The sequence below is a fragment of the Bufo gargarizans genome, chromosome 8 (genome assembly GCF_014858855.1).
Source record: "Bufo gargarizans isolate SCDJY-AF-19 chromosome 8, ASM1485885v1, whole genome shotgun sequence".
NCBI lineage: Eukaryota > Metazoa > Chordata > Amphibia > Anura > Bufonidae > Bufo > Bufo gargarizans.
In genome coordinates, this window is record NC_058087.1 from 53,834,174 (window position 1) to 53,853,922 (window position 19,749).

General features: G+C 43.7%; 1 protein-coding gene across 1 annotated transcript in view; it reads right to left on the bottom strand.

Moving 5' to 3' along the window:
- Positions 1 to 18,625, bottom strand: part of LOC122945304 (putative methyltransferase DDB_G0268948) — a 245,840-nt gene extending 227,215 nt beyond the window's left edge. The window contains exon 1 of the mRNA XM_044304345.1: positions 18,494 to 18,625. The gene's annotated coding sequence lies outside the window, so the exon portion shown is untranslated. The remainder of the gene's footprint in view (positions 1 to 18,493) is intronic.
- Between the last annotated feature and the right edge of the window lie 1,124 nt (positions 18,626 to 19,749).

Below are 19,749 nucleotides of genomic sequence, written 5' to 3' on the forward strand. Positions count from 1 at the left end.
TTGTTTCCTGTACTCGGCTGACAGGAAGTGCTCACTTAGTGTGCACTTCCTTTCAGTCCGGCCGGGTACAGGAAACAAATGCTCCTGTACCCCAGGCCGGACCGAACAGAGCTCGGCCACGCTACATTAACAACTCAGCAGTCTGCAGCGCAGGCAGGCTGCGCAGCACTGAGCCGGCCGCTCAGGCTCAGCATGAGGGGCGCCGCCGGCCGGCCGCCCGATCCTTTGCCTACAGAACGGATCCTTTGCCTACTAGAAACGGCCCTGAGTAAGGGACGCGGACATGGTCGTGGTGGTGTTAGTGGACCCTCTGGTTCTGGGAAAGGACATGGCCGTTCTGCCACAGCCACACATCCTAGTGTACCAACTACCTCAGGTCCCAGTAGACGCCAGAATTTACAGCGATATTTGGTGGGGCCCAATGCCGTTCTAAGGATGGTAAGGCCTGAGCAGGTACAGGCATTAGTCAATTGGGTGGCCGACAGTGGATCCAGCACGTTCGCATTATCTCCCACCCAGTCTTCTGCAGAAAGCTCACAGATGGCGCCTGAAAACCAAGCCCATCAGTCTGTCACATCACCCCCATGCATATCAGGGAAACTGTCTGAGCCTCAAGTTATGCAGCAGTCTCTTATGCTGTTTGAAGACTCTGCTGGCAGGGTTTCCCAAGGGCATCCACCTAGCCCTTCCCCAGCGGTGGAAGACATAGAATGCACTGACGAACAACCACTTATGTTTCCTGATGATGAGGACATGGAAATACCACCTCAGCACGTGTCTGATGATGAAACACAGGTGCCTACTGCTGCGTCTTTCTGCAGTGTGCAGACTGAACAGGAGGTCAGGGAGGAAGACTGGGTGGAAGACGATGCAGGGGACGATGAGGTCCTAGACCCCACATGGAATGAAGGTCGTGCCACTGACTTTCAGAGTTCAGAGGAAAAGGCAGTGGTGACACCGAGCCAACAGCGTAGCAAAAGAGGGAGCAGTGGGCAAAAGCAGAACACCCGCCGCCAAGAGACTCCACCTGCTACTGGCCGCCGCCATCTGGGACCGAGCACCCCAAAGGCAGCTTCAAGGAGTTCCCTGGTGTGGCAGTTCTTCAAACAATGTGCTGATGACAAGACCCGAGTGGTTTGCACACTGTGCCATCAGAGCCTGAAGCGAGGCATTAACGTTCTGAACCTTAGCACAACCTGCATGACCAGGCACCTGCATGCAAAGCATGAACTGCAGTGGAGTAAACACCTTAAATACAAGGAACTCACTCAGACTCCCCCTGCTACCTCTTCTGCTGCTGCCGCCACGGCCTCTTCCTCCGCCTCTGGAGGAACGTTGGCACCTGCCGCCCAGCAAACAGAGGATGTACCACCAACACTACCACCTCTGTCACCAAGCATCTCAACCATGTCACACGGCAGTGTTCAGCTCTCCATCTCACAAACATTTGAGAGAAAGCGTAAATTCCCACCTAGCCACCCTCGATCCCTGGCCCCGAATGCCAGCATTTCTAAACTACTGGCCTATGAAATGCTGTCATTCAGGCTGGTGGACACAGACAACTTCAAACAGCTCATGTCGCTTGCTGTCCCACAGTATGTTGTTCCCAGCCGCCACTACTTCTCCAAGAGAGCCGTGCCTTCCCTGCACAACCAAGTATCCGATTAAAATCAAGTGTGCACTGCGCAATGCAATCTGTGGCAAGGTCCACCTAACCACAGATACGTGGACCAGTAAGCACGGTCAGGGACGCTATCTCCCTAACTGCACACTGGGTAAATGTAGTGGCGGCTGGGCCCCAGGCGGAGAGCTGTTTGGCGCACGTCCTTCCGCCGCCAAGGATCGCAGGGCAACATTCTTTGCCTCCTGTAGCCTCCTCCTCCTACTCGGCTTCCTCCTCCTCTTCTTCCATCTGCTCATCCAGTCAGCCACACACCTTCACCACCAACTTCAGCACAGCCCAGGGTAAACGTCAGCAGGCCATTATGAAACTCATATGTTTGGGGGACAGGTCCCACACCGCACAGGAGTTGTGGCGGGGTATTGAACAACAGACCGACGAGTGGTTGCTGCCGGTGAGCCTCAAGCCCGACCTGGTGGTGTGCGATAATGGGCGAAATCTCGTTGCAGCTTTGGGACTAGCCGGTTTGACGCATATCCCTTGCCTGGCGCATGTGCTGAATTTGGTTGTGCAGAAGTTCGTTCACAACTACCCCGACATGTCAGAGCTGCTGCATAAAGTGCGGGCCGTCTGTGCGCGCTTCCGGTGTTCACATCCTGCCGCTGCTCACCTGTCTGCGCTAAAGCGTAACTTCGGCCTTCCCGCTCACCGCCTCATATGCGACATGCCCACCAGGTGGAACTCCACCTTGCACATGCTGGACAGACTGTGCGAGCAGCAGCAGGCCATAGTGGAGTTTCAGCTGCAGCACACACGGGTCAGTCGCACTGCGGAACAGCACCACTTCACCACCAATGACTGGGCCTCCATGCAAGACCTGTGTGCCCTGTTGCGCTGTTTCGAGTACTCCACCAACATGGCCAGTGGCGATGACGCCGTTATCAGCGTTACAATACCACTTCTCCTTGAGAAAACACTTAGGGCGATGATGGAAGAGGAGGTGGCCCAGAAGGAGGAGGAGGAAGAGGGGTCATTTTTAGCACTTTCAGGCCAGTCTCTTAGAAGTGACTCAGAGGGAGGTTTTTTGCAACAGCAGAGGCCAGGTACAAATGTGGCCAGCCAGGGCCCACTACTGGAGGACGAGGATGAGGAGGAGGTGGAGGAGGATGAGGATGAAGCATGGTCACAGCGGGGTGGCACCCAACGCAGCTCGGGCCCATCACTGGTGCGTGGCTGGGGGGAAACGCAGGACGATGACGATACGCCTCCCACAGAGGACAGCTTGTCCTTACCCCTGGGCAGCCTGGCACACATGAGCGACTACATGCTGCAGTGCCTGTGCAACGACAGCAGAGTTGCCCACATTTTAACGTGTGCGGACTACTGGGTTGCCACCCTGCTGGATCCACGGTACAAAGACAATGTGCCCACCTTACTTCCTGCACTGGAGTGTGATAGGAAGATGCGCGAGTACAAGCGTACGTTGGTAGACGCGCTACTGAGAGCATTCCCAAATGTCACAGGGGAACAAGTGGAAGCCCAAGGCCAAGGCAGAGGAGGAGCAAGAGGTCGCCAAGGCAGCTGTGTCACGGCCAGCTCCTCTGAGGGCAGGGTTAGCATGGCAGAGATGTGGAAAAGTTTTGTCAACACGCCACAGCTAACTGCACCACCAACTGATATGCAACGTGTTAGCAGGAGGCAACATTTCACTAACATGGTGGAACAGTACGTGTGCACACCCCTCCACGTACTGACTGATGGTTCGGCCCCATTCAACTTCTGGGTCTCTAAATTGTCCACGTGGCCAGAACTAGCCTTTTATGCCTTGGAGGTGCTGGCCTGCCCGGCGGCCAGCGTTTTGTCTGAACGTGTATTCAGCACGGCAGGGGGCGTCATTACAGACAAACGCAGCCGCCTGTCTACAGCCAATGTGGACAAGCTGACGTTCATAAAAATGAACCAGGCATGGATCCCACAGGACCTGTCCATCCCTTGTGCAGATTAGACATTAACTACCTCCCCTTAACCATATATTATTGTACTCCAGGGCACTTCCTCATTCAATCCTATTTTTATTTTCATTTTACCATTATATTGAATGGTGACTGATTCTCTGCTGACATGAAGACAGATTCTCTGTTACGGGACCTCTCTCCTCTGCCTGGGTGCCTGGGCCTAAATGTCTGACAATGGACTGTTCCAGTGTTGGGTGACGTGAAGCATGATTCTCTGCTGACATGAAGCCAGATTCTCTGTTACAGGACCTCTCTCCTCTGCCTGGGTGCCTGGGCCTAAATTTTAGTGATGAGCGGCAGGTGCCATATTCGATTTCGACGAAATTCGCGAATATTCGATAGAATATTTGTTTTATATTCGTCTAAATCGAATATTCGCCATTATTTTAGTTATCGCGATTAATATGCGATTTAAATAATCGCGTATTGCGATTTTCCTTTTTAACTTAAAGGCTACTCTCCTAGTCTCCTATTGAAATAGCAATGCGATTAATTCAAGTTATAATAATCGAATTTCGATTTCAACTTAGCACAGCTATATTCCATATTAGGCAATATGGAATATGGCAGTGCTAAGCTGAAATCGAAATTCGATCAATTCAAGTTATAATAATCGAATTACGATTTCAACTTGGACCTGGTTTACTATGGTTGGCTCGGTAGAATTAGCGAATATGACGAATGTATTGAGACAGCTAAGTTTAATTCGCTATGCGATTATATTACTTAGCTTTTTTTTTATAAATAGAATAATTCTAATAATTATCAGGTATTATAATTATTCTATTTATTAAAAAAAAAAAGCAAAGTAATATAATCGCATAGCTAATTAAACTTGGCTGTTTCTATAGTAAACTTTCCTGTATCATTGCTAGAATTAGCGAAGTTGATGAATAGGTAGCTAAAACGAAGATGCAGAATACTTCGTTATCTTCGTTTTGTGGAATATGACGAATACATTCGTCATATTCGCTAATTCTACCGAGCCAACCATAGTAAACCAGGTCCAAGTTGAAATCGTAATTCGATTATTATAACTTGAATTGAACGAATTTCGATTTCAGCTTAGCACTGTCATATTCCATATTGCCTAATATGGAATATAGCTGTGCTAAGTTGAAATCGAAATTCGATTATTATAACTTGAATTAATCGCATTGCTATTTTAACTTACAGCTGTCCAGATTGAACCTAACCAACCAATAAAGTGAATCTTATTTGTTAAATTTAATAGTCAATTGTTCACATTAGTCAAGTTTCCAATTAGTCCACTACTATAAGTTTTGATCGCGTTCGAATGGAACATTAGAGCTATTAGTCTGATTTACTATTGGTTGGCTCAATAGAATTAAGTTTCATTCGTATGCGAATACAACTTAGTCTGATTTAATAGTGTTTGGCTCAATATAAATAATCAGACTAAGTTTCATTCGTACGCGAATACAACTTAGAGCAAGGTACCAATATGAAATTTGCCTGCCTATACAGTCTACTATGTTTGGTTCGTTATCTCGATCAAACGTAATTTAAATAATCGTGAGCGTGCGTCCGTGCGTACGTCTGTAGGGGCGTGACTGGGATCGCATAGAGAGTGGAGAGAGACCGATTCTACAGAGTAAAATGGCAAGAAGCAATTTCGATGCGGAAGAGCTGGAATATTTCATCACTAAGTAATTCTACTGGAAAAAGTATGTCACTGTTCTGTTGTCCAAGTCCAAGGTGCGGCCACTGTTCCAAGTCACTCTTAAAGGGGCGGCCCCTGTTGTAGTCACAGTAATAGGTGCGGCCACTGTTCCAAGTCACTCTTAAAGGGGCGGCCACTGTTCTAGTCACTGTTAAAGGGGGGGTCTTTGTCAAAGTCACTATTAAAAGGGCGGACTCTGTCAAGGTCACTGTTACATGGGAGGCCATTGTTGAAAGTCACTGTTAAAGTGGCATCCACTGTGGAGTTTAATTCTTATATTTGCTTTGAATAAAAATGTTTTTATTATTACTTTACTTTCATATAGTTCCATAGGGAACTATATAAATATGTACTCGTTTACCATTTTCATATTAAATTATATTTTTTTATGGTTGAGATGACTATAATTACTAATAATTGTATTTTACAACTTTGGGATTACATCCTTCAATTGTTATATTGCAGAATATGTTGGAAAAGGGGTATGATGAACGAAATTGTCGGGGATAAAAACAGGCAATTCTGAGGAGAATTGGCCAGGCATTATGGAACAAAAATAGAAAGAGGCATTCCAAAGATGCTTATCTAAAAAAATGGTCCGACCTAAAAAGGCATCGGATGGACCTCATCAAAGAGGTCAGAGACAAGAACTGTCCATGTACGATGCTTACATTAATTTTCTATCACCCACCTATTGTTATTTATGTGTTCAGTTATGCAAATAAGTATTTATATCCCTTTACAACTGATTCAGTGGTGTCGAACCGATGGGACGGGTGCTAGAGGCGGCACTCAGAGCCCCCTCTGTGGGCCGCATACCCTTGAAAAGGTCTAAGGCGCACTAATCGGCTTTAGACATTTCCTAGCATACAGCTTCGCAGGCACACTATTAACAGCACAGTCAGCATATTGAATGTAGGCAGGCTGTTACAGCAAAATGATAATTGTGTGGAAGACAGACTATACTGGTATTCAGATACAATGGGAACGTTTGAAATTTGCAATACATAATTTAGTTGGGTTTCTCTTCTGCCTAAAAGTTCTCCAGCACGGATTTAGTAAATGTTGGGACAGGTAGCTGATTATCCCTTTACAATATATACATACACTCACAGCGAGATACAGATATATGATGTAAACCCTTATCCAATGTCAAAACAGTTGACTTGGTCCACCTCATTTCAATAACCCTGCAACAGTCACTTCCGAACCAATACCCCCCGGTACCTCATCCGAGCTATTAACGTACTCAACTGTAAACCATCTGAAAGACTTCATTCATAGTTTCATCGAACACCAAATCATGTGAGATCAAACATAGGGGTAATCATTATCCCATCCAGATACCACCATAGAGTAATTTGTGTACCGTTAGCTTTTTTTTTTTTTTGCTTTGCTTGTTTATCTTGGAATTTTTGTAACATTTGTTCATTACAGGGGCTACTCTTCCAAAAGTGCGCCCTAAGCGCTCCAATAAGAAAAAGGTGGTGGAAGAGGAGATTGAGGAGGATGAGGAGGATGAGCAGAAAGAGGAGCAGCCAGGACCATCAGGGCATCAGGCCTATAGCCCACCGGAGGCTGATAATGTACAGGAGGATGAGGAGGAGGAAGAAGACGAGTTGGTGACCACCCCCCGCCAGGAGGGTAAATATATTCTGTTGATGTTTTAATTTAAAAAATGTCCCCACACACATACAGGTGTCAGTTTAGTCTTCACCACAGGCAGATTTGATTCAAGAAAACAATTATACACAAGTTCAAGTTCAACCTCTAATTGTTATTCAGACTTCAGATATTGCATAACCTAAAGTCCCACACTTTGAGTTCACTCCAAGAAGTGTAACAAAAATATTAGTATATCACCAGTCTTTAGGGTCTGTCAGAGACCATAATCATTTCTCTGCAGGTTCAGTTTTCACATCTCCTGTCCACACTTGAAAAGAACAGCATTTTTAATCCAAACTTTATTAAAAAGGCTTGATGGAGTGCGGGAGTGACCTGTGCCACTATATCTGTCTGGGCACTCAGTCCAAAAACACGGACCCTAATTAAATACTCGTAATTTTTTTTGTTACAGCTAGCTGATGTTACTGGTGTACTGATTTCCGTAAAGTATCTAAACGAGGCATACTGTTTAATATTGGATGTAACGAGCATCAAAAATATAAAAATTTTCTTAGACTAAAAAATTAAAGTGCGCAAAACCATATTAATATTTATCTAAAAAATTGTGTAAAAAGCATAAAACAGGCAACAAAGAACGTACAACACACAACAGTAGTATAAAACATGAACACTATAAAGTAATTAATCTACATAAAAAGCATTAACTTAACTACTAAGTCCATAACCCTAAAGTCTAAAGAACTATTATTAATCCTAACTAAACCAATATATAATGGATTAACATAGTATAAAAGGCCGAAAAAGACATTTGTCCATCCAGTTCGGCCTGTTATCCTGCAAGTTGATCCAGAGGAAGGAAAAAAAAAACACTGTGAGGTAGAAGCCAATTTTCAACACTTTAGGGGAATAAAAAATTATTTCCCAACTCCAATCAGGCAATCAGAATAACTCCCTGGATCAACGACCCCCCTCTAGTAGCTATAGCCTGTAATATTATTACGCTCCAGAAATACATCCAGGCCCCTCTTGAATTCCTTTATTGTACTCCCCATCACCACCTCCTCAGGCAGAGAGTTCCATAGTCTCACTGCTCTTACCATAAAGAATCATCTATGTTTGTGTACAAACCTTCTTTCCTCCAGACGCAGAGGATGTCCCCTCATCACAGTCACAGTCCTGGGGATAAATAGATGATGGGAGAGATCTCTGTACTGTCCCCTGATATATTTATACATATTAATTTGATCTCCCCTCAGTCGTCTTTTTTCTTAAGTGAATAAACCTAATTTTGATAATCTTTCAGGGTACTGTAGTTGCCCCATTCCAGTTATTACTTTAGATGCCCTCCTCTGGACCTTCTCCAGCTCTGCTATGTCTGCCTTGTTTACAGGAGCCCAGAACTGTACACAGTACTCCATGTGTGGTCTGACTAGCGATTTGTAAAGTGGTAGGACTATGTTCTCATCACGGGCATCTATGCCCCTTTTGATGCAAACCATTATCTTATTGGCCTTGGCATCAGCTGCCTGACACTGGTTTTTACAGCTTAGTTTGATGTTTATTTAAATTCCTAGATCCTTTTCCATGTCAGTGTTACCAAGTGTTTTATTATTTAGTATGTACGGGTGACTTGCATTATTCCTTCCCATGTGCATAACTTTACATTTCTCAGTGTTAAACCTCAACTGCCACTTATCTGCCCAAGCCCCCAATCTATCCAGATCCCTCTGTAGCAGTATACTGTCCTCATCAGTGTTAATTACTTTACACAGTTTAGTGTCATCTGTGAAAATTGATACTTTACTGTGCAAGCCTTCTACAAGATCATTAATAAATAAATTGAAGAGAATAGGGCCCAATACTGACCCCTGAGGTACTCCACTAGTGACAGTGACCCAATCTGAGTGTGTACCGTTAATAACCAGCCTCTGTTTTCTATCATTGAGCCAGTTACTTACCCACATACAGACATTTTCTCCCAGTCCGAGCATTCTCATTTTATATACTAACCTTTTATGTGGTACAGTGTCAAATGCTTTGGAGAAGTCCAGATATAGGACATCCATTGATTCGCCGCTGTCAAGTCTAGAACTTACCTCCTCATAGAAACTGGTTAAATTAGTTTGACACGACCGATCCCTCACGAAGCCATGCTGATATGGCGTTATTTGCTTATTTCCGTTAAGATGCTCTAAGATAGCATCTCTCAGAAAACCTTCAAACTGTTTACCCACAACAGATGTTAAACTTACCGGCCTATAGTTTCCAGGCTCTGTTTTTAGACCCTTGTTGAATATTGGCACCACGTTTGCTATGCGCCAATCCTGTGGGACATTCCCTGTCAGTATTGAATCTGCAAATATCAGAAATAAGGGTCTGGCTATGACATTACTTAATTCCCTTAGGATATGGGGGTGTATGCCATCCGGTCCTGGCGATTTGTCTATTTTAATCTTTTTAAGTCGCTGATGTACTTCTTCCTGGGTCAGACAGGACTTTATCTGCTTTATACACCAAACACTGATTGTCTTTTAAAGTACATTTAAAATTTATATTTCCTTTACTTTTACAGCGATAAACAAGTTAATGAGAGAAATGAAAAGAGTGCAGCGGGAGCAGTGTGAAACAATGAAAAAGTTGAGGGCGCAGCAGTTGAGAAGGATGAGGGAGCAGAAGCTCCAATTCTCCCATGAGCTGACCCTAGCGGAGGAGGCCAACCAAAAGGCCATGGATGGACTGTTCGAACAGTTAAAAGAAATAAAAAAATTACCTTAATTTTTTTTTTCATTTGTTTTTTGGGGATTTGGTTATTTATGTTCCTAATACCTTTCTTTATTTAAAGATTGTTTTATAAAACTTTATTGTTCTATAGAATTTGTTGTGTTTTTTTTTTATTGTAACCAATGGGGTTACAGTACGGACAATTTAGTCTGGGCCAATGTAATAATTCATTATCATTACATACAGCAGCCGCCGTTACATGGAAACAGGGTAATAGACATGGCGCCGCTTATGGTTGCACCACTTATTCACTATGACTATTTTCTTGTGCCGGTGGTCATGTGTGTGCCACAATTCAAACCGAATACTGCAGACTGTGGCGCTCTTAGCAGAACGCGTGACGGGACCAGGTCCAATCATAGACCTTGTACAACATGCATACATGTAATCCAAAACTATAAAAATACAAGTATTTGTACTTAATGTGATCATGTCATCAAAATTTTAAAAAAATTATGGCTATAAATGGAAAAAATGTGATTTTAGGTTACCGTTATAACATTACATTGTGTGTAGGGTATGAGCAATGGGGTATTGGCCAATGGTCATCTAAGGAGAGGTGTACCTGTGTAGTGAGGTGACGGTATGGGGTGTACAGCTGGTTCGCCTCTACGTGGTGCACCCTGGGTTATGGTAAATGAACCAGCGAATACTGAAAGTCAATCATTACTTCTTATAAACTGTGTGTGAGTGAGGAGGTGGGGGGGGGGACGTGATGGAGGGGGGTTTAAGGTGGTGGAGGGTTTAAGGGAGAGGGGAGGTTGGTGTGGGTTTTATAGCGTGGGATATACAGTGTGTAGCACGTATATAGAGGTGCGATGTGCATATGAGAGATATTTGTCTGCTATCCATACATACATGTTACAGACATTGCAGTGTGATGTAACCACTTTAATTTGTGCCATAATCATTTACCACTTCACACCCAATGACATAGCTATACTTCATCCAGCAGAATAATTAAACATGGATTAATCCTTATGCGGGCGCCGTGGCCACCTGCTTTGTGTGGCTGCATACACCCACGCCTAATGTCCGTGACCGTCAGTAATACCGATGGTGGACATCTAACCCATAAGATATAGTGGTCACTTGTTAACTATAACAATACCAGCAATACAAATATTTTAGCAATAGTGTTGAATTCGAAATGCAACTAATTTTTATTGCATTGCAATTCCAGCTTTGGAGATTTTGCTATAGGTGGTATTGGTAGAATTAACTAATAAAACAAATATAGTACCGTATGTCAGAATAGTGCCTTATAACAGTTGGATTCACAATGTGGTTAATAATAATAGCAAATATTATCACATTGCGATTAAAAATTAGCACTGCTAGATTCAATATCAGTTAAGTTCATTAATTCTAGACCCATTCCATTAGAGACCCAGCAGCAGCATCAAGTTGAAATCGTAATGCGATTAATATAACTCGAGGTAATCGCATGGCGATTTCAACTTAGTAATGCTATATTACATATTCGTTAATTCTAGCCTAATATGGAATATAGCAGTGCTAAGTTGAAATCGCAATTCGATTATTTCCTGTTATAATAATCGAATTGCAATTTCAACTTAGCACTGCTATATTCCATATTATTAAAGAATATGGAATAGAGCAGTGGTAAGTTGAAATCGCCATGCGATTACTTCGAGTTATATAAATCGCATTGCGTTTTCAACTTGGACCTGTTTTTTTACTATGGTTGGCTTGGTAGAATTAGCGAATATGACGAATGTATTCGTCATATTCCACAAAACGAATATGGCGAATGTATTCGTCATATTCCACAAAACGAAGATAGTTGGAATTTTACTTACGTAATTATACTTTCTTCGAGTCCGAAGGCAGCACAGAAGGGATATTTCCCGTCCCAGTCACTCTATCATAGGACCGCCCACCTAGAAAAAATCTAACAATCAAACAATTAACAATTAACACAATTGACAATACCCTATGTACTCTATATAACACGCCAAGGCACTGCATCCATTGTGTAATAACGTAGACCAACTCATGCAAGTAAAATTTATTGGGAGGGTTAGTGTGCTGCCTTCGGACTCAAAGAAAGTATAATTACGTAAGTAAAATTCCAACTTTCTTCTTCGTCCTACAGCAGCACAGAAGGGATATAACATAGAAATTAAAGGGGGGGAAAGCTTTGTTTTACTGCTGACAAAACTGCTGTGCTGAAGGCTGAGTTCTCGGGTCCATTGCTGAGCCTGTAGTGATGAACAAACGTAGAGGATGAAGTCCAGGAAGCTGCATTGCAGATGTCTAGGAGATCAACTTGCTGTCTTTCAGCCCAAGATGTAGAGGTTGCCCTCGTGGAGTGGGCCCTTAACGGCCGAGGCGGTTCTTTACCATCTAAGATATAGGACTCCGAGATGGTTGTTTTAATCCAACGACCCAGAGTGTCTTTTGAGGCTTTCATACCCTTCCTCGGACCAGAGAATAAAATGAACAAATTTTCTTCCTTTCGGAAATCTCTCAGCCTTTCAAGATAGCAAATTAATGCTCTACGAATGTCCAGAGTATGGAGTCTTCTTTCCTCATCTGACTTAGGGTCAGGGTAGAATACTGGAAGAACAGATTCTCTATTGATGTTAGTTGAAGACGCAACTTTTGGTCTAAATGAAGGCATGGTTCTTAGTCTGACACCATTCGGCAAAATTTTCAAATATGGCTCTCTGGAGGACAAAGCCTGCAATTCCCCTAGCCTCTTTGCGCAAGTGATGGCAATGAGAAAAAGGATCTTGTAGGATAACCAGCTAAGATCCACTTCGGCAATAGGTTCAAAGGGAGGACCTGTAAGTCTATTTAGAACCAGTGATAATTCCCAGATGGGCATAGGCGGTCTCACAGAAGGCCTCAACTTCTTCAATGCTCTGAAATATCTAGCTATTAAAGCGTCACCTGCATATTGTCCATCTGTCCAAGCATTAATGGCTGTCATGTGGACTCTTAATGTATTAGGCTTTAGGCCTTTTTCGTGCCCTTCTTGCAGGAATTGCAAAATGGAGTTGGTAGAGACTAGTAACTCTTTTTCCTGCAACCAGGAAGAAAACTTTTTCCATAATCTGTTGTAAACTGCAATAGTAGACTGCTTTCTGGAGGACAGTAAAGTAGAAATGACCCCATCTGAAAGGCCCTTCTCTTTTAATCTTTCCCTTTCAGGTGCCACACGGTTAAATGCAACTTGTTCAGTTGAGGATGGTAAAGGTCTTCCTGTAGAAGAAGATCCGGGTAAAGAGGCAAAGTCCAGTGATCGTTTTTCGAAAGTTGAGATACGGCAGAAAACCAAGCTCTGCGGGGCCAATATGGAGCTTCCGGTGCTTCTGAGAGGAGTTTCGGTATGATCTGAGGTAACATTGGTATGGGAGGAAACAGGTAGACAAACTTGTGGCTCCAATTCAGAGAGAAGGCATCCAGACAGTCGGGTCTGTCTGCTCTCCTGAGAGAACAAAACTTCAGGGCTTTCTTGTTCTTCCTCGTTGTAAACAGATCCCATTCTGGACGACCCCATTTCTCCACTATCTGGGCGAAATATTTCGGGTTCAATTCCCATTCTCCTGGGCACACCTTCTGTCGACTGAGTCGATCTGCTCTGATATTCTTGGAGCCCTTGATGTGAACTGCCACTAGGCTGTGTAGGACTGGCTCTGCCCAAGACATTATTTTGTCGCAAATGGACTGTAGAGAGAGACAACGCGTTCCCCCTTGTTTGTTTACATAATATGCCGCCGTTGCGTTGTCCGTCTGCAGGAGAACTGATCTGTGGTAGAGATGAGGTTCGAAATGCTGCAGGGCTAGTTGAATGGCTTTCAATTCCCTGAAGTTTGAGGATCGTCTCATTGTGGTTGAAGGCCATTCCCCTTGAATCCACCGATCTCCCATGTGCGCACCCCAACCTTTGCGGGAAGCATCTGTGGTTATCACTACTCTTTGAATGACTCAGAAATCTTTTCCTTTTTCCAGATTTTCTTCTCTTGTCCACCAAAGCAGCCCTCTGCGTGTTGCACATGATATCTTCATCATAGTGGTCAGTGATTTGGGATTCTTGTCCCAACAGTGAAGAATCTCTCTTTGCAGGTCTCTCATATGAGCCTTCGCCCATGGCACTGCCTCTATAGCAGCTGTCAATAACCTGAGGGTACTCATCGCCGAACGGATGGATATCTTCGTTGTAGAGATCAATAACTGAATTCTGTGAATGATCTGAGCCACTTTGAGAGGAGGAAGAAATACCTTCATTACTTCTGAGTCTAACAAAAGACCCAGGAACTGGATTCTCGTAGTGGGGACCAGCTGCGACTTCTTTTGGTTGACAATGAACCCGACTTGCTGAAGTAGATTCAGAGCAGTGTGAAGATCCGATCTCAGAACCTCCTCGGAAGCTGCAATAAGCAACCAGTCGTCCAGATATGGCACTATCCTTAGACCTTAAACCCTCAGAGCTGCAATAAGGACGACCACCACCTTCGTAAAGATACGAGGTGCCGGAGATAGCCCGAAGGGAAGGGCCCTGAACTGATAGTGCCAAATCCGACCTAGAGTCTTGACTGCCACCCTGAGAAATCTCCTTGATTCTTTGTGGATAGGTATATGAAGGTATGCATCTTTTAGATCTATAGCTGCCATCACCTCCCCAGGTTGCAGGATGCTCAGGACAGATCTTATGTTGTCCATCTTGAATTTTATCTTCCTTAAATGGTTGTTTAGAAACCTTAAATCTATGATGAGGCGCCACCTGCCGTCTGGTTTTGGAACAGGGAACACTCTTGAATAGACCCCTGAATACACCTCCTCTTCTGGAACTCTCTCCAGAACATTCATCTGTAGGAACTCCCGAAGAAGGGGCATGATTCTTGGATCCTCCGTGTTGTTTAACAGGAACCTTTCCCTTGGAAGATGAACGAATTCGAGTGAATAACCGTTCTTAATGATATTCCGAACCCAGCTGTCTGAAGTGACACTCTCCCATTTCATATAAAAGCTTCTTAACCTTGTGCCTACATTGAGGGCAGGCTTGACGTCAGAATTTTGAATTGGAGGCAGGGGCTTCAGAGGGTTTCTTCTTTCCCTTGTCCTGGTAGCGGGGGCGAAACTTCTTCCCTTGCTCCTGTCTATTACGACCCTGAAAAGAAAATCTTCCTCTCTGCGTACGAAATCTGGTAGATTTGGGCCTGAAAGTTTGCGGAAAGGCTAAAGCCTTCTCTTTTTTATTTTCTTCCAGGATCTTATCCAACTGGGATCCTATTAACTTTCCCGGTTCAAATGGGAGAGCGCAAATGTTGGATTTAGAGGAAACATCACCCGTCCAAGGTTTTAACCAAATCGATCTTCTTGTGGAATTCGCTAAAGCCATGTTCTTGGCTGAGATCTTTATGACATCAAGCGGAAAATCACAAAGGAATTCCGCAGCCGTCTTAAGGGTCGATACTTGATCCAGCAGTTCATGCCTTGGTACCCCCGCTTGGATGTCTCTAGTTAGTTCGCTGAGCCAGACTCTTAACGCTCTTGCCACAGGCACTGAGGACATAGCTGCCTTCTGTAGAGAAGCCAGGTTGCAATGAGATCTCTTTAGGAAAGTGTCAGCTTTCCGATCCATAGGATCCTTTAATAGAGAAGAATCGTCTGATGGAAAAAAAGATCTTTTGGACAGACGTGCAATGGCTGGATCAACTTTTGACGGTAATTCCCATTCCTCTGATGCGGCCAGGTCTAACTTGTATAGAGACTTGAAGCGAGGTCCTAAGTCCAGGCGTTTATCAGGTCTTTTCCATTCCCTTTCCATGATGGTCTTTAGAACCGGATGAGCAGGGAGGACTCTGGATTTCTTCTTAGAGAAGTAATACAGGTTACCCTTATCCTGTACTAAATCTTCTTCATCATTAGTTTCCAGACAACGCTTTACGCGTCTGATGAGTTTTTCTGCTGAATCCTTTTTCAATAGAAAAAATTCTTCACTACCTGAATCTGAATCCGAGGATAGGTCAGATTGAGATACAATAGCTGATGATTGAGACATGTCATCTGAATGATGATGATGATGGCTTCTTTCCTTTTTACTGCCAAAAGTAGACGCCAAATTCAGCATATTTTCTCTGAACCAGTAAAAATTTTTTTTTGCTTCTTCTGCTAACGGGTCCTGTGGGGTACAATCCAAACAGATATTGGATGTCGCTTCTGGTGATAAAGGCTGTAGACAAGTGATGCATAGCTTAGATCTTGCGGGCTGCGGATCAGGCGTGCGTAACTTCTCTGCACAGATATCACAGATATCATCATGTAAATCATCTGGAAGCGGCAATCTACAACCTGCACAAACACGGTGCTTTGTCTTTTTATGGCTCTTCCGGCTCGACATCTAAGAAAATAATAGATTTATTAGATGTACAAATATAGAGCATAAGGGAGACAGACAGGGCAGCAGTACCCTTTGGTAATACCTTCAGAGACTCAGAACTCGGCTGCCCCGCACAGCAGGAATGTGCACATAGCTTCTGAGTCTCTAAATAGTAACCAGAGTTTGAAATTGCCACCCAAAACACGCCCCCAACGTGATGACGTCACAGGACCTAGAGAAAGGTAATTAACCCTTTCTGAACTTACCCGGGGTAACACCATCAGACCAGAGCCAGGCATCGCCGGCAGACAGCCTAATACTTACCCGGCTGCAAACGTCTGTACACCGGGAACCAGGTCAGCCAGGCAAACGCACTGGACACAGACCGGCGACCTGCTACAGGTATTACCAGGCAAACGCACTGGTAGGCAACAGCCACAATATGCTATAGCAGGTCTGGGCTAGGAAACCACTAGCCAGACCGACAGAGCCTGAACAACGCAAGGCTCAAGTCCTTTCCAGGTGGGCAGCAAGGTGAGAATCACCTGCCAGAGTAAGGACTAGAAAAAACACAATGGATGCAGTGCCTTGGCGTGTTATATAGAGTACCTAGGGTATTGTCAATTGTGTTAATTGTTAATTGTTTGATTGTTTGATTTTTTCTAGGTGGGCGGTCCTATGATAGAGTGACTGGGACGGGAAATATCCCTTCTGTGCTGCTGTAGGACGAAGAAGAAAACGAAGTATTCTGCATCTTCGTTTTAGCTACCTATTCATCAACTTCGCTAATTCTAGCAATGATACAGGAAAGTTTACTATAGAGACAGCCAAGTTTAATTCGCTATGCGATTATATTACTTTGCTTTTTTTAAAAATAAATAGAATAATTATACCTGATAATTATAATTATTCTATTTATAAAAAAAAGCTGTAATATAATCGCATAGCGAATTAAACTTTGCTGTCTCTATAGTAAACTTTCCTATATGATTGCTAGAATTAGCGAAGTTGACGAATAGGGAGCTAAAACGAAGATGGAGAATACTTCGTTATCTTCGTCTTGTGGAATATAAAGAATATATTCATCATATTCGCTAATTCTACCAAGCCAACCATAGTAAACCAGGTCCAAGTTGAAATCGCAATTCGATTATTATAACTTGAATTAATCGAATTTCGATTTCGGCTTAGCACTGCTATATTCCATATTAGGCTAGAATTAACGAATATGGAATATAGCAGTGTTAAGTTAAAATCGCAATTCGATTATTATAACAGGAAATAATCGAATTGCGATTTCTACGTAATTCTCAAAACCGACAGTACATTCTAGTATATGGAGACGTTCCCATGGTGATGGGGACGCTCCATGAGCACGGAAGTCGGCAGAAGCGGCAACGGGCACTGACTGGAGCAGCCAGGAATCCAAAGGACAGGTAAGAACAACTTTAGGGAAGTGGGAAAGAAAAAAATATAACAATAAAAAAAAAAAAAAAAAAAAAAGAATATTCAAAATATCGAATTTATAGCACTATATTCGAAATATTCGCAAATTAGCGAAGTGCCGATATTCGCGAAAAAAAATCGATATTCGAATATTCGTGCTCAACACTACTAAATTTATGACAATGAACTGTTACAGTGGTGGGTGACGTGAAGCCCGATTCTCTGCTATGACACGAAGACTGATTCTCTGCTGACATGAAGCCAGATTCTCTGTTACGGGACCTCTCTCCTCTGCCTGGGTGCAGGGGCCTAAATTTATGACAATGGACTGTTACAGTGGTGGGTGACGTGAAGCCTGATTCTCTGCTGACATGAAGCCAGATTCTCTGTTACGGGACCTCTCTCCTCTGCCTGGGTGCCTGGGCCTAAATATCTGACAATGGACTGTTCCAGTGTTGGGTGACGTGAAGCATGATTCTCTGCTATGACATGAAGACTGATTCTCTGCTGACATGAAGCCAGATTCTCTGTTACGGGACCTCTCTCCTCTGCCTGGGTGCCTGGGCCTAAATATCTGAGAAATGGACTGTTACAGTGGTGGGTGACATGAAGCCTGATTCTTTGCTATGGGACCTCTCTCCAATTGATATTGCTTCATTTTTATTTATTTTATTTTTATTTTTATTCATTTCCCTATCCACATTTGTTTGCAGGGATTTACCTACATGTTGCTGCCTTTTGCAGCCCTCTAGCCCTTTCCTGGGCTGTTTTACAGCCTTTTTAGTGCCGAAAAGTTCGGGTCCCCATTGGCTTCAATGGGGTCCGGGTTCGGGACGAAGTTCGGGTCGGGTTCGGATCCCGAACCCGAACATTTCCGGGAAGTTGGGCCGAACTTCTCGAACCCGAACATCCAGGTGTTCGCTCAACTCTACTTGTAAGCAAACATTAAGCATGTATTTATACTGTACCTTTTTTCAGTCTGTATAAGAAACTGTTCTGCTTTTTTTGCATCTTTCTCCATGAATGCCTCATACATGCAAATTGACTGGATAAATCTAATAATTTCAGAAATGGACATCTGAATTGTGACCGGTATATCCGTGATCCTGTAAGAAAAAAAAAATGTGCTTGCAATATAGAATCTTTGTAAGAACAAAAATAAATGGTAAGAAATTTTTTAAAATAGAACAAACACAATGTTTCCCTTCAGCAGATTTACAACTAATTAACCATCTCCCGACCGCCTAATGCAGGGATGCGTCCTGCGGGTGGCCGGGTATTCCTCTTTGACGCATCGACGCATCATCTTGCGAGAGGCGAGATTTCGCGTGAACGCGCACGCATTCACAGCAACGCTAAGCGCAGAAGTTGATCTACAGCCTGCCAGCAGCGATCATTCGCTGGCAGGCTGTAGATGAAATTTTTTTAACCCCAAAAAGTTATATTAGACGCTGTTTTGTTAACAGCGTCTAATATACCTGCTACCTGGTCCTCTGGTGGTCCCTTTTGCTTGGATCGACCACCAGAGGACACAGGCAGCTCTGTAAGTAGCACCAATCACCACACTACACTACACCCCCCGTCACTTATTAACCCCTTATTAACCCCTGATCACCTCATATACACTCCCTGATCACCCCCTGTCATTGATCACCCCCCTGTAAGGCTCCATTCAAACATCCGTATGTGTTTTGCGGGTCCACGGATCCGCAAAACATGGACACCGGCAATGTGCTTTCCGCATTTTGCGGATCCGCACATTGCCAGAACTATATAGAAAATGCCTTTTCTTGTCAGCAATTGCGGACAAGAATAGGACATGTTCTATAGGCTCTACAAAAAACGCAGTGTTCGCCCAATCAGGCCTGATCTTGTGCACACACTTGCGTTTAGTCCGCCCCACCGCAGTGACAGAATTTTTTTTTTCTGATCACTGCAAAAACACTGTAAAGTCGCTGCGGAGCTATAAAGATCACTTTTGAGGGGCATGGCGAGTTCATAGAAGACTTTTTTTTTTTTTTGGCACAAGTTAGCGGAAATTTATATTTTATTTGTTTTTTTGTTTTTTATTACAAAGTCTCATATTCCACTAACTTGTGACAAAAAATAAAATCTTACATGAACTCACCATACCCCTCACGGAATCCAAATGCGTAAAAATGCCCTGTGAAATCCTAAAGGTACTCATTGGAATTTGGGCCCCTTTGAGCATCTTGGCTGCAAA